This window comes from Scyliorhinus torazame, chromosome 11, assembly GCF_047496885.1.
Source record: "Scyliorhinus torazame isolate Kashiwa2021f chromosome 11, sScyTor2.1, whole genome shotgun sequence".
NCBI lineage: Eukaryota > Metazoa > Chordata > Chondrichthyes > Carcharhiniformes > Scyliorhinidae > Scyliorhinus > Scyliorhinus torazame.
This window is the reverse complement of record NC_092717.1, coordinates 35,211,449-35,226,200: the sequence shown is the minus strand read 5'-3', so window position 1 is coordinate 35,226,200 and position 14,752 is coordinate 35,211,449.

Genomic DNA, 14,752 nt, shown 5'->3' with positions numbered 1-14,752 from the left:
AGGGAATCCTGAAGGGGGAGGGCAAACAGGCAGAGGTCGTTGTACATATTGGTACTAACGACATAGGCAGGAAGGGGCATGAGGTCCTGCAGCAGGAGTTCAGGGAGCTAGGCAGAAAGTTAAAAGACAGGACCTCGAGGGTTGTAATCTCGGGATTACTCCCTGTGCCACGTGCCAGTGAGGCTAGAAATAGGAAGATAGAGCAGACAAACACGTGGCTAAACAGCTGGTGTAGGAGGGAGGGTTTCTGTTATCTGGACCACTGGGAGCTCTTCCGGGGCAGGTGTGACCTGTATAAGATGGACGGGTTGCATCTAAACCGGAGAGGCATAAATATCCTGGCCGCGAGGTTTGCTAGTGTCACACGGGAGGGTTTAAACTAGTATGGCAGGGGGGTGGGCACGGGAGCAATAGGTCAGAAGGTGAGAGCATTGAGGGAGAACTAGGGAATAGGGACAGTGTGGCTCTGAGGCAGCGCAGACGGGGAGAAGTTGCTGAACACAGGGGGTCTGGTGGCCTGAAGTGCATATGTTTTAATGCAAGGAGCATTAAGGGTAAGGCAGATGAACTTAGAGCTTGGATTACTACTTGGAACTATGATGTTGTTGCCATTACAGAGACCTGGTTGAGGGAAGGGCAGGATTGGCAGCTAAACGTTCCAGGATTTAGATGTTTCAGGCGGGATAGAGGGGGATGTAAAAGGGGAGGCGGAGTTGCGCTACTTGTTCAGGAGAGTATCACAGCTATACAGCGAGAGGACACCTCAGAGGGCAGTGAGGCTATATGGGTAGAGATCAGGAATAAGAAGGGTGCAGTCACAATGTTGGGGGTATACTACAGGCCTCCCAACAGCCAGCGGGAGATAGAGGAGCAGATAGGTAGACAGATTTTGGAAAAGAGTAAAAACAACAGGGTTGTGGTGATGGGAGACTTCAACTTCCCCAATATTGACTGGGACTCACTTAGTGCCAGGGGCTTAGACGGGGCAGAGTTTGTAAGGAGCATCCAGGAGGGCTTCTTAAAACAATATGTAAACAGTCCAACTAGGGAAGGGGCGGTACTGGACCTGGTATTGGGGAATGAGCCCGGCCAGGTGGTAGATGTTTCAGTAGGGGAGCATTTCGGTAACAGTGACCACAATTCAGTAAGTTTTAAAGTACTGGTGGACAAGGATAAGAGTGGTCCGAGGATGAATGTGCTAAATTGGGGGAAGGCTAATTATAACAATATTAGGCGGGAACTGAAGAACATAGATTGGGGGCGGATGTTTGAGGGCAAATCAACATCTGACATGTGGGAGGCTTTCAAGTGTCAGTTGAAAGGAATACAGGACAGGCATGTTCCTGTGAGGAAGAAAGATAAATACGGCAATTTTCGGGAACCTTGGATGACGAGTGATATTGTAGGCCTCGTCAAAAAGAAAAAGGAGGCATTTGTCAGGGCTAAAAGGCTGGGAACAGACGAAGCCTGTGTGGCATATAAGGAAAGTAGGAAGGAACTTAAGCAAGGAGTCAGGAGGGCTAGAAGGGGTCATGAAAAGGCATTGGCAAATAGGGTTAAGGAAAATCCCAAGGCTTTTTACACTTACATAAAAAGTAAGAGGGTAGCCAGGGAAAGGGTTGGCCCACTGAAGGATAGGCAAGGGAATCTATGTGTGGAGCCAGAGGAAATGGGCGAGGTACTAAATGAATACTTTGCATCAGTATTCACCAAAGAGAAGGAATTGGTAGATGTTGAGTCTGGAGAAGGGGGTGTAGATAGCCTGGGTCACATTGTGATCCAAAAAGACGAGGTGTTGGGTGTCTTAAAAAATATTAAGGTAGATAAGTCCCCAGGGCCGGATGGGATCTACCCCAGAATACTGAAGGAGGCTGGAGAGGAAATTGCTGAGGCCTTGACAGAAATCTTTGGATCCTCGCTGTCTTCAGGGGATGTCCCGGAGGACTGGAGAATAGCCAATGTTGTTCCTCTGTTTAAGAAGGGTGGCAGGGATAATCCCGGGAACTACAGGCCGGTGAGCCTTACTTCAGTGGTAGGGAAATTACTGGAGAGAATTCTTCGAGACAGGATCTACTCCCATTTGGAAGCAAATGGACGTATTAGTGAGAGGCAGCACGGTTTTGTGAAGGGGAGGTCGTGTCTCACTAACTTGATCGAGTTTTTCGAGGAGGTCACTAAGATGATTGATGCAGGTAGGGCAGTAGATGTTGTCTATATGGACTTCAGTAAGGCCTTTGACAAGGTCCCTCATGGTAGACTAGTACAAAAGGTGAAGTCACACGGGATCAGGGGTGAACTGGCAAGGTGGATACAGAACTGGCTAGGCCATAGAAGGCAGAGGGTAGCAATGGAGGGATGCTTTTCTAATTGGAGGGCTGTGACCAGTGGTGTTCCACAGGGATCAGTGCTGGGACCTTTGCTCTTTGTAGTATATATAAATGATTTGGAGGAAAATGTAACTGGTCTGATTAGTAAGTTTGCAGACGACACAAAGGTTGGTGGAATTGCGGATAGCGATGAGGACTGTCTGAGGATACAGCAGGATTTAGATTGTCTGGAGACTTGGGCGGAGAGATGGCAGATGGAGTTTAACCTGGACAAATGTGAGGTAATGCATTTTGGAAGGGCTAATGCAGGTAGGGAATATACAGTGAATGGTAGAACCCTCAAGAGTATTGAAAGTCAAAGAGATCTAGGAGTACAGGTCCACAGATCACTGAAAGGGGCTACACAGGTGGAGAAGGTAGTCAAGAAGGCATACGGCATGCTTGCCTTCATTGGCCGGGGCATTGAGTATAAGAATTGGCAAGTCATGTTGCAGCTGTATAGAACCTTAGTTAGGCCACACTTGGAGTATAGTGTTCAATTCTGGTCGCCACACTACCAGAAGGATGTGGAGGCTTTAGAGAGGGTGCAGAAGAGATTTACCAGAATGTTGCCTGGTATGGAGGGCATAAGCTATGAGGAGCGATTGAATAAACTCGGTTTGTTCTCACTGGAACGAAGGAGGTTGAGGGGCGACCTGATAGAGGTATACAAAATTATGAGGGGCATAGACAGAGTGGATAGTCAGAGGCTTTTCCCCAGGGTAGAGGGGTCAATTACTAGGGGGCATAGGTTTAAGGTGAGAGGGGCAAAGTTTAGAGTAGATGTACGAGGCAAGTTTTTTACGCAGAGGGTAGTGGGTGCCTGGAACTCACTACCGGAGGAGGTAGTGGAGGCAGGGACGATAGGGACATTTAAGGGGCATCTTGACAAATATATGAATAGGATGGGAATAGAAGGATACGGACCCAGGAAGTGTAGAAGATTGTAGTTTAGTCGGGCAGTATGGTCGGCACGGGCTTGGAGGGCCGAAGGGCCTGTTCCTGTGCTGTACATTTCTTTGTTCTTTGTTCTTTGTAGTCACACGTCACATCTGGTGTATCTCAAAATGAGTCAGTGCCTACAGACAGAGAGAACCACGAGGAGAAAATAGTTTCTTGAAAAAACTAACAGCAAGAATACTCATCTTAAACGGGTAGTACAAGGTTATTCAGATCAATCACACATGACCAGATTTTCCCCTTATTTTGGCATCCATTTTTATAAGAAAGAGCATAATACACCTTTCACCTCTCATACAGTCCTGAAATGTGTTCCTCTGTGGAATATAACTCGAGCCACCTATTTCAAATATAATTTGAGAAAAGACGAAAAAGTAAAGTTTACACTTTGCAAACACATAAAGCAACCGTATTAGTCTAGTGGATAACATGGTTATCAGTGGGCAGCAGTGGATACACAAGTGGATAGCACTGTGGCTTCACAGCGCCTGGGTTCCAGGTTCGATTCCCCGCTGGGTCACTGTCTATGCGAAGTCTGCACGTTCTCCCGGTGCCTGCGTGGTTTTCCTCCGGGTGCTCCGGTTTCCTCTCACAGTCCAAAGATGTGCAGGTTAGATGGATTGGCCATGATAAATTGCCCTTAGTGACCAAAAAGGTTAGAAGGGGTTATTGGGTTACGGGGATAGGGTGGAAGTGAGGGCTTAAGTGGGTCGGTGCAGACTCGATGGGCCGAATGGCCTCCTTCTACACTGTATGTTCTATGATTCAGAAGTGGTAATCACATAATATGTGTGATTATCTGTTATGTTCCATAAATTCTGGGGATTTATTCACTTCAGTTTTGCAAAAATATGAGGGTGTGGAGAACATCAGGAGATCCAGGGCAGAGGGTACTCTTTTGAAATTGTCCCACTGCTTCACGAAGGAAATGCGGTATGCAGCAAAAGTCCTTGTAGGGTATCAGTAAATTATTTGTGTGCGGGTGTTTGCTTTCTCCTGGAAATAATGCGCATCAATGAAAAATACGCTACCTGGGCTGGACTGTTCCTAAAGGAAAGCAGGTTGTTGCGTAATTCACAGATGCGTGAGCAATTATAGAGATGCAATGCACATTACCGGGTCCCTACTTAGGCTGCTCTGCAATCTTTGTGTCGACAATAACCAAGCTCAGCACTCCAATGCACTGCTGTAAGGTTATTAAGGAAGCTGTTGGCAAATTTGTGGTATGAACCAGTTACTCGCGAAGCTGTCTTGTAAACTGACATTTCACCAGGGTTTTTGAAAAAACAAAAGGCTGTTTGACACAGATCAAGCAGTAAGAAACCACCACAGTGCTGGGATTGTTTCCTGGTTCTGTTGATTTAGGCATCTATGCAACATAGATTTGCAAGTGAATTTGCTATTTCTTAATTGCTCCCCAGAGGAGAAGACTGTCAGTAAGGATTCCGACCATCTCTTGCACAACGATTACAAATGGGAAAAAAAGTGGGATGGCTGAGGTAAAGATCATGATACAATCTCCCATTATTGAAATGGATAGAATTAATGGAAGCACTCCATCTTTCCTACATTACTGCAGGGATTTTCTGCTCCTCAGAATAAGTGGATACAATTATATTATGCTGCATTTAAAGTTAGCTTTGTTTTCAGCTTCTCAGCTTTGATGACAATGAAACCTAATCACTCACATACTTGCTTCATTTCTGAAATCAACTGCTAAGCATGTTCTAATTGCTGCCTGTGTTATTGACAGCTGCTGAATATGCCCTTGCCCACTGAGGGAATAAAAGACGTTCAATTACAAAGAAATGCAAAACCGAACCTTTACTAACTCTGTGTGATGTCCCCATCTCCTTCTATTATTCTCAATACTGGAAAGGTTATTGAGGGATGGTGTGAACACACAGAGTAAGTGGCATAGCCATAGCGACCGGGCATACATTCCATGTGGATTTGCAGCAACTCCATGAACTCACAGAATCAGAGAGAGAGCAAAGTGGAAGGCAGAGTGAAAATGCTGCCATAGCCCGTTTTAACAAGCTGCTGAGAAACATGACAGGGCTCTTTCCAGAAACAAATGGTGCTGGAGTCGTGTCCAGAATGCAGTTTGACTGTTTTGCAGATTGTATCTTGTGGCTTGAAAGGAGTAAACCTGTGGTTTTGGGCTGGGCACCGGTCAAAAACACTTGGTCGTTTGCTCCATCCCAGAGACAAGCATGCAAGAAAGTCAAGAGCTGCACGATAGCTAAGAATGAAAATAATGAAAGGAGTCGAGCAGCACGGTAGCACAGTGGTTAGCACAGTTGCTTCACAGCTCCAGGGTCCCAGGTTCGATTCCCGGCTTGGGTCACTGTCTGTGCGGAGTCTGCACGTTCTCCCCGTGTCTGCGTGGGTTTCCTCCGGGTGTTCCGGTTTCCTCCCACAGTCCAAAGGTGTGCAGGTTAGGTGGATTGGCCATGATAAATTGCCCTTAGTGTCCAAAAAGGTTAGGTGGGGTTACTGGGTTATGAGGATAAGGTGGGGGCGTCGGCTTAAGTAGGGTGCTCTTTCCAAGAGCCGGTGCAGACTCGATGGACCGAACGGCCTCCTTCGACACTGCAAATTCTATGATTCGTCAGCATCCTTCCTGGAATATAACAATACAGCTGAGATCTACCCAGCAAAACTCACTTACCCCCTTGTAAGATATGATGATGTCTATCATTAATATAAAAAAACATTTTGTCCAGAGTGCTTCGTCACGCTTACTTTCTGTGCCATGATTTTGTCATGCCCAACACATACTTCGGTAGATGGGTAGGCATTATTCACTGCTGGGTATATATACTAACCTTTGTGTTTCTCTTTTGGCTCTCCAGCCCCCAGGTGGCACTGTGGTGCCTGCCAATTGCATCTCCCTGGTCAAGTTTCACGATTTTCGGCTGGGTGAGAGAGGTGGAATGGAACGTGAGTTGTCCACTCACTCCTTCCCCTGTTGCCTCAGCTGGTCAATTAGTGGTCGCCTGACAGAATGGCAACCAAAGGGATTCACACACAACTGGGAGTCCAGAGTGGTCATGCCATGAATAGCAAGTCAGTCATGCCTACACATTCAAAGACCCCCTGTTTATAACCACCAAACACGGTGGTTAGCAAAGAGGAGCTGAAAGCACGACTTTGAAGTTGCCTGCAGCTGTCAAGCAGAACAAATATGTTTATAAATATTGTGGTTAGGAACAATGGAAGAGGGGGGGGGGGGGGTATTTTGGATGCATTCAGAGAAAGATAAATAAACCAAGCTCCTGCCATTGTGTAAGAACCATTAGGCTGTTGATCAAAGGCTAGTTGAAGGCATCTGACCATTAAATTGAATTAACACAAAGGTTTTCAAAGGTTGTGAAGTTCTAGGAAAGCTCAGGAACTTGAAAAAATGCAGTGTTAAAAGCATGGGGCTGAGTGGGCAGATGTGGAGAAAGGGGAAGTACTTGAGGCTTCTTGGCTTGTATCAACAATGAACTGTTTTATCTGCTCTGCAGCTGTCAGGCAGAGCACTTCAAAGTGACCAGGTCACTTCACAGTTTTCACGCTGCACAGACAAGAATGAAGGCTTTGATCAGAGAGCTTCCTAGAACACCATGCCAAGAGTGATCTTCGGGTTTCCTAGGGCTGGAAGGGACGCCTAGCCATGCGACCCCCATCCAGAGAGAGAGTCCCAAGGTCAAGCACTTTCCCCCAGCCGAACCCACCCGACCCCCAGGACTCATGGGGGACCCTCGGTCTGTAGCCTGGTAGTGGCAGAGGGACGCATGGACATGGTCTTTCACCTCAGGGCCCAATGTACCAGGCAAGGATGTCACTGCCAGGGTGCCAGTGCTGGGGGCAGTGCACGGTTGGCATTGCCAAGGGGCAGGGCCTGAAGGGATGGAGTCTGAAGGGGGGCCTGAGGGGGATTGGGTCACCCTCATACCTGTGTTGTGCAGTGGGGGAAGTGACCTGTTATTTTTGTGGTGGGTCATGGCTCATCCTTTATCTCAAAGCAATATTCCTGTACTCCCCCATACCCCTCAATGTCTGTAGAGTCTAGGAATCTATCTATTTCATTCTTAAATATGTTCAGTGACTTAGCCTCCAAAGCCTTCTTCGATAGAGAATTCCATCGGTTCACAACCTACTGAGTGAAAACGTTTTCCCTCATCTCAGTCCTAAATGACCTGTTTCATATCCTGAGACTGTGACCCTGTATTTTAGATCCCCCAGCCAGAGGAAACATCATCCCTCATCCAGTTTGCCCAGTCCTGCCAGAATTTTATATGTTTCTCGGAAATCCCCTCTGATTTTTCTAAATTCCAGTTAACACAGGCCTGGTCGACCCAATCGCTCCTCACACGGCAACCCTGCCATCCCAGCAATCGGTTTGGTGAACCTTTGCTGTACTTGGGGTGGCACGGTGGCACAATTGTTAGCACTGCTGCCTCACAGTGCCAGGGTTCAATTCTGGCTTCAGATGACTGTGTGGAGTTTGTATGTTCTCCCCGTGTCTGCAGGGTTTCCTCTGGGTGCTCCTGTTTCCTCCCACAGGCCAAAGATGTGTGTGTTCGGTGCTAAATTTACCCTTAGTGCCCAAAGATTAGGTGGCATCATGGGGTTACAGGGATAGGGGGGGGGTATAGTTAGGGTTCTCTTTCAGAGGGTCGGTGTAGACTCCATGGGCCGAATGGCCTCTTTCTGCACTGTTGGGATTCTATTCAATTCTATCCCATTCTATTCTATCCACTCCCTCTATGAAAAGTATATCCTTTCTTAGGTGAGGAGACTAAAACTGCACACAATACTCCGGGTGTGGTCTCACCCAAGGCCTGTGCAGCTACAGAGATCGGCTTGCAATAATGGCCAACATACCACATGACCTCTTAACTGCTTGCTGCATCTGCATGCTAGCTTTCAGTGACTTGTGCACAAGAACATACAGTCTTATTGTACATCAAAATTTCCCAATTTATCACCATTTAAAAGGTACTCTGCCATTCTCAAATGGATAACTTCACACTAAACCACGTTATACTGCATCTGCCATGAATTTGCTCACTCACTCATCTTGTCAAAGTCACCTTGAAGCCTCTCAACATCCTCCTCACCACCCACATTCCTAATAAGTTTCACAACCCTCTTATGGACTGACCTGATTAATACTACACTCTTGTATGCTTCACCCGATGCCGGTGTCTATGCATTTACATTGTGTACCTTGTGTTGCCCTATGATGTATTTTCTTTTCATGTACCAAATGATCTGTTTGAGCTGCTTACAGAAAAATACTTTTCACTGTATCTTGGTACACATGACAAGAAACAAATCCAATCCAATGTGATCAGCAAACTTGGAAATGTTACATTTGGTTCCCTCAACAAAATCATTAATGTATATTCGTGAATAGCTGGGGCCTGAGCACTGGTCACTGCAGCATCCCACTAGTCACCGCCTGCCACTCCAAAAAAGATCCCTGTTTCCTGTCAATCTATGCCAATATACTATCTCCAATCCCATGTGCTTTCATTTTGCACACTAACCTCTAATGTGGGACTTTATCAAAAGATTTCAGGAAGATCCAAATACAGCACCTCCACTGATTTTCCCTTATCTAATCTGCTAGTAACATCCTCAACAAGTGTTTGTCAAACATTACTTTCCTTTCATAAAAATATTCTTGGAGGGATTTTGCTACCCCCAACCCCCCTCCGTGGCCTGTTTTGTGGCAATGGAGGTGATTCTCTATTGGCTTTGTCTAATCCTTGGCTTTGTCTAATCCCATTGATATTTTCGAAGTATCCTGTTTCATATCCTTTATAATAGACTCCTAACTGATTAATCCTACAAATTGCTCCATGAGTTAGATGCGGTTGAGTAGTCAGTGGCTGGGTTAGCTTCGCTGTGCTTCACATAGCAAAGTGACATTTGTCTCTGGATAGCGCCTGCTGCCCCAGGGAGAAGCACATCTGACCATTTTTTATTGGACTGCCAAAGGATGCTGGGCCCACATCTGGCATTGAAAAGGGCCTTGAGGATGCAAGTTGACTCCCATTCCCACGAGAAGCAATAATATCTGGGCCTACTCCTTGTAATCCATTGGTGAAGTTTACAGTCTTCGAGATACTACAGGTCAGCATGATCACAGACAGAATTAGCACTCTATTAATGGTTGAAGGTATGTGTTGACATGAAAATTATGACTTCCATTGACCACCCTTGTAAAGTCTCTCAGCTCTTTTCAAAAGTGCGCAGCCACCTGAGTTGGCCACTTCCCGACTTAAAATGGAGAACCGCAAAGGCTGAAGGGAAATTCAGCCAACACAGGCAAAAACTAGCAGGTGCAAGTTTACTGTGTATTAGACTCTGCAGAAACCCAGACAGCATCGATACAAGCAGCCATCTGCATAGTAATGTAGCAGCCATCTATATAGCAATGAGCGATCCCCGGGAACAATTAAAACATTTTAAGGTAAACAAAGCCAAGCCAGACTCCTCGGCGCCAGCAGGAGCCAACACAAAAGAGGTTAACGGACACTTAAAGATCGCCCATCGATCAGGGAACCGCTCCAGTATTGGAGAAATCGAACCAAGCGATTGGAACGAAGTCCAATCACTTGAAACCAGGTACGGGGTCCGCCCTGAAGGGCGGGAAGCCCCTGGGGACTATAAAGTAAAGCCCCCAAGTTCAAATCGTCCTTCTTGACAGGGTCACTCAGCAACGCGAACCAACCCTTGACAGTGACCTGTCCGGCGGCCTCCAAAGAAGTAAGTCTCAAGTCAACGCTCGCTACGAAATAGGCGCTCCTAGCTACCAGTCCATACCAGCTTTTGAATCCCGCAGACTCAGAACCCGAACGAAAGGCCATTTGTTCCCCTGACCTGGTGGGCCAGTCCGAAGCTAAGTATAGGCCTGTTAGTTATAGAAATAGCTTAGTAAGTAGAGGTTATGCATGAGTAGTGATTTACTGTGTATAATAAATGTGCTTTGATTTGAATCTTACTAATTGGTGTGTTGAGTTATTGATCATTACTTGAACTTGAACCTCGTGGCGGTATCATAAAGATACCTGGTGACTCTAGAGCAAAGGTTATAAAACAGAGCCAATTGAACCAACCAAAAGTTAGCAACAAGTGTGTGCCAGTTCTCAGTGTGATGAAGTTTGCACTGCCTCAGACTGCAGAATTTAATGCCTTCTCCCAAGGTGGGTTTGGTGGAAATGGGTCATTTAGTCAGACAGGAGAGTGATGGTTGACAACCCCACTGCTTCCTTTCTCTGTTCCTATTTAGTTCAGTCTGAGAAGACTGGTGCCTTCCTGCCCCACTACTAATTGAGCCACATGAGGTGGCAATTAATACTCACTTAAGGGCATCCAACTCACATGTTATTGGCACTGCTACTCATCCAGAGCGGATCAGGGCTCACCATACGAGAGACCTGAAAAACAAACTCTGTCAAGGTTGCTTGTGGGCTTCTGGAGGAGAGAAGGTTACTTGCTCATTCAAAGAAACTATGTTGATGATTGAGGGAGTCTGGCGCCACCTCCTGCAAATGCTGCCTGCAACAATCCCCCCCCCCCCCCCCGCCGCCCCCCCCCCCCCCCCCCTCCCTGTGTCTCTACCCTGCAGCTCCCATCCCGCCAACACTCAATTGTGGTCTGCAGGGTCCCTCAGCGATTCTGGGCATCAGGTAGGTCCATTTCCTGTTGGAACTGCTGAGCAAAGCATGGCTTTTGATTGACCACCAGCTCTCAAAGAGGAGAGTCTCTGCCCCTGGAGTTCCTGATCCTGACTGGCACTTAGTTTAGTGAATTATCTCCAAAGGAGGTGACATTAGACTCTTTCCAGGTCTCCAGCTGATGAACAAGTCCACTTTGCCCCCATTAAGTACCGCCCACATGGTGAAATTTAATGCCTTCACCCGAGATGAATTTCCTTGCAGAGGTCATTTAATTGGCGTTAGGGTGGCAGGTGGAGATCTTGCCACCTTCCTGGCTCTACACCAATTAAGTCCAGGGTGGGAAGTCTTGTGGACCACCTTCTCGCCCTGCTATCAACTGAAGCCCTTAAGTGGGTAATTGGCATGCACTTGAGGGCCTCGTCATGCTGCTGGTGAATTCTTCCACTTCCCATGGGGACGTGCCATGCAGGAAACCCAAAAGACAATCCTGTCCAAGATGTTCAAAGGCACTCAGTGACTCGGGGACCTGGTATTGAGAATGGGAGAGTCCACTGAGAGCCACCCCCTACCTTTATTGCTTATCTCCCTTACCCACTGCCTCAGGATTCCCACCCTCTGCCCTCCATCCTGCCATCGTTGCTTGTGACCTGCATCTTTCCGTGATCCTGGGTGCAGGAATTACTGGAACAGGCTACCACTCCCCCAGTGGCATTGCTGAACAATGTACAGCTGCCGGCCTCTGATTTGCTGAAAGTTCTCTGGTGCAGGATTTCAGCCATTGTGGGGCCTTGACCCTGAGGAAGGCCAACCACAGAAATATATGTTCACAAAAGGCTGAAAGAACATACTCATGAATTGCGCCTTTTTCAACTGAGCAAAAACCTTGAAACCAGCCATTCCCTGGTTCATTCCCCAAGGCAATGCCTTGACTAATCCGAGTCGACCGGCCTGGTTCAAATTTAAACAAAGCTTGGCAATTTATTGTTCCATGGTGCATTCTCCACGGCAATGCCTCCACCAATCAGAGTCCACTTGCTCACCAATCAGCCTCTTCTCATGCTGGTGAAATTATTGCTCCATTGTGTTTTCGTTATTCTTGTAAATTTGTCCTGATGAGCGCATGATGAAAATCTTCTACAGCATATCTATTTTTTTCAGCAATACTTAATGTATTCACTTGTATTTGAAAGAGGGTAATGAGGCAAAACAGTTAGCCAAGTCGTATGAATGAAAACAATAAATCCATGTGGCAAAAATCTATAATGGGTGAATTAGTCTTTGCCATAATGTTTTACAAATACAAATTATAATATTTGGTTTTATTGTGGATTTTTTCATTCCCTTACATTTAAGACCACTTTCATTGGCAAGTTCTAATTCATGACATCCTCAAATGCATTTTCCCTTGCTTTCATATGGACGTAAACATTCAGTTACAGATTAAACTTACCATTCATTATTTTAACTCCTGGAATTAAGATTGTGCCTGCATCAGTTCTCTCTCCCATCTTCAATAAATGGTAGAATATCACAACAAACATTTGTTTAGCTGTAACCGTTGAACACATTTTATTGGCAAAAGATGAACAAATAAACATGAATAATATAATGCATATATATATTTACAGTGGAAATCCTGTGTAACTCCTAGAATGGTAGGCAATAAAAGGGTCACAATCTGAATGCTAAGCTATTGAATTGTACATAATGTTTGTTTGTTTTCTTGCATTTCTCCTCCTTGTGTAAGTATCTAGCTTGTCTGATCTCTATCTCTTGGGAATTTCACACTGATTGATTCAGACTCAAGCTATTACAGCTCCTTAAGTATCCCAAAAGGAGTTGCTGGGTGTTAGTGATTTTGAGTTGCTGTTAACTCCACGTTTGAAAATGGCTTGCTGCTATACACAAAAGATAGAACGGTCATTATGCACTAGAGCCTTTCCAATCCTATTTAACACGCCTCCGCATCCTCGCGCAGTCCTGCGGCTACGGGCCCACCTCCGACTCCATGGTACGTGACCAGATTGTTTTTGGGGTCATGTCGGGCACCCTGCGTCAGCAGCTCCTTAAAGTTAAGCAACTAACCCTAGCGACTGCCATCGAGACCTGTGTCCTGCATGAGAATGCCACCAGCCGGTACTCCTACATACAGGCAGCTGAAACGGAGCGTCAAGGGCCCCATGAGGCGGAACGGGTCCAAACGATCGAACACCTCCCAGGCCGCAGTCTGGAGGAGGGCGGCCATTTCTCGCACTTTCCGTGGCCTCCCGCACTTGTACGCACCAAACGAGGGGACGGTGACGTGGAGGAACGCGATGCGCAGGCCCGCACCACGCAAGACCGTACCGCGCATGCGCGGTGGCGCAATGAACGCACTGACGTCACGACGTGCGGCAACTGTGGCTCCGCCCACTTAAAGTGGCAATGCCCTGCAAAATCGCGACAGTGCCTACGCTGTGGCAGGCTTGGCCACTATGCTGCCTGCTATCGAGCAGCCCAGCCCGCCAACTCGCAATGATTTAACCAGCCTCGCAGGAATGTTCGGGCAATCCAACCCATCTTCACCGAGTCCGATCCTGACTTCATGCAGACCAGTAACACCGAGGACAGGGAGCCTTTTCGAGTCGCTGTCATAACCAAGAACAGGCTGTCCCCGAATCGAAAGCACCAGCTGCTGTTGGTGCACAGCATTAATCTGGACGACGAGTGGTGTGCAAATGATGGTCAACCGATCCCAGATCAGATTCTGTCTGGACACTGATGCTTCCGCCAATCTCCTCGCATGGTCAGCATTTCAAACCCTGGGGGTCAAACCAACAATTCTTCTATCCAATTGCCAACTGGTCGACTATAATGGTAACGTCATCCCCGCCACCGGGTCACTTGAGGTGACACACAACTCGCGAAAAGTCACCCTACCCTTCGAGATCGTGGGCTCCTCAAAGGACTCCCTGCCAGGCGCACAGGCGTGCAAGCTCCTCAACCTCATGCAGCGCGTACATTCCCTCTCTCCAGAGGACACGTCTGACTTCCAAGATGCGGACTTCAGGGCGCAACTGAGTGCCATCATCACTCAACACCGAGATGTCTTTGAAAGCATGAGCACGCTTCCATACAGTTACAAAAGTCTGCTCAAACAGGACGCCACGCCTGTGGTTCATGCACCTCGCAGAATCCCAGCACCCCTCAAGGACCGCCTCAAGCAGCAGCTGCAGGACTTCCAGGACCAAGGAGTGCTTTCCAGAGTGACGGAACCAACTGACTGGGTCAGTTCCATGGTGTGCGTCAAGAAGCCTTCCGGCGAGCTCCGGATCTGTATCGACCCGAAGGATTTAAATCGTAACATCATGCGGGAGCATTACCGTATCCCCAAGCGTGAGGAGATCACGTGCGAGATGGCTCGAGCCAACATATTCAGCAAGCTGGATGCATCAAAGGGCTTCTGGAAGATTCAATTGTCAAGTCCAGCAGAAAGCTGTGTACTTTCAACACCCCATTTGGCAGGTACTGCTACATAGAATGCCATTTGGAAACATATCAGCATCTGAAGTGTTCCACCGCATCATGGAGCAGATGATGGAGGGCATCGAGGGTGTGCGCGTCTATGTGGACGACATCATCATCTGGTCTACAACCCCACAGGAGCATATCAGTTGCCTCCAACATTTTAAGCAAATACGGGACAAAGGCCTGCGCCTCAACAGAGCCAAATGTTCTTTAGGTCAGACCGAACTCAAGTTT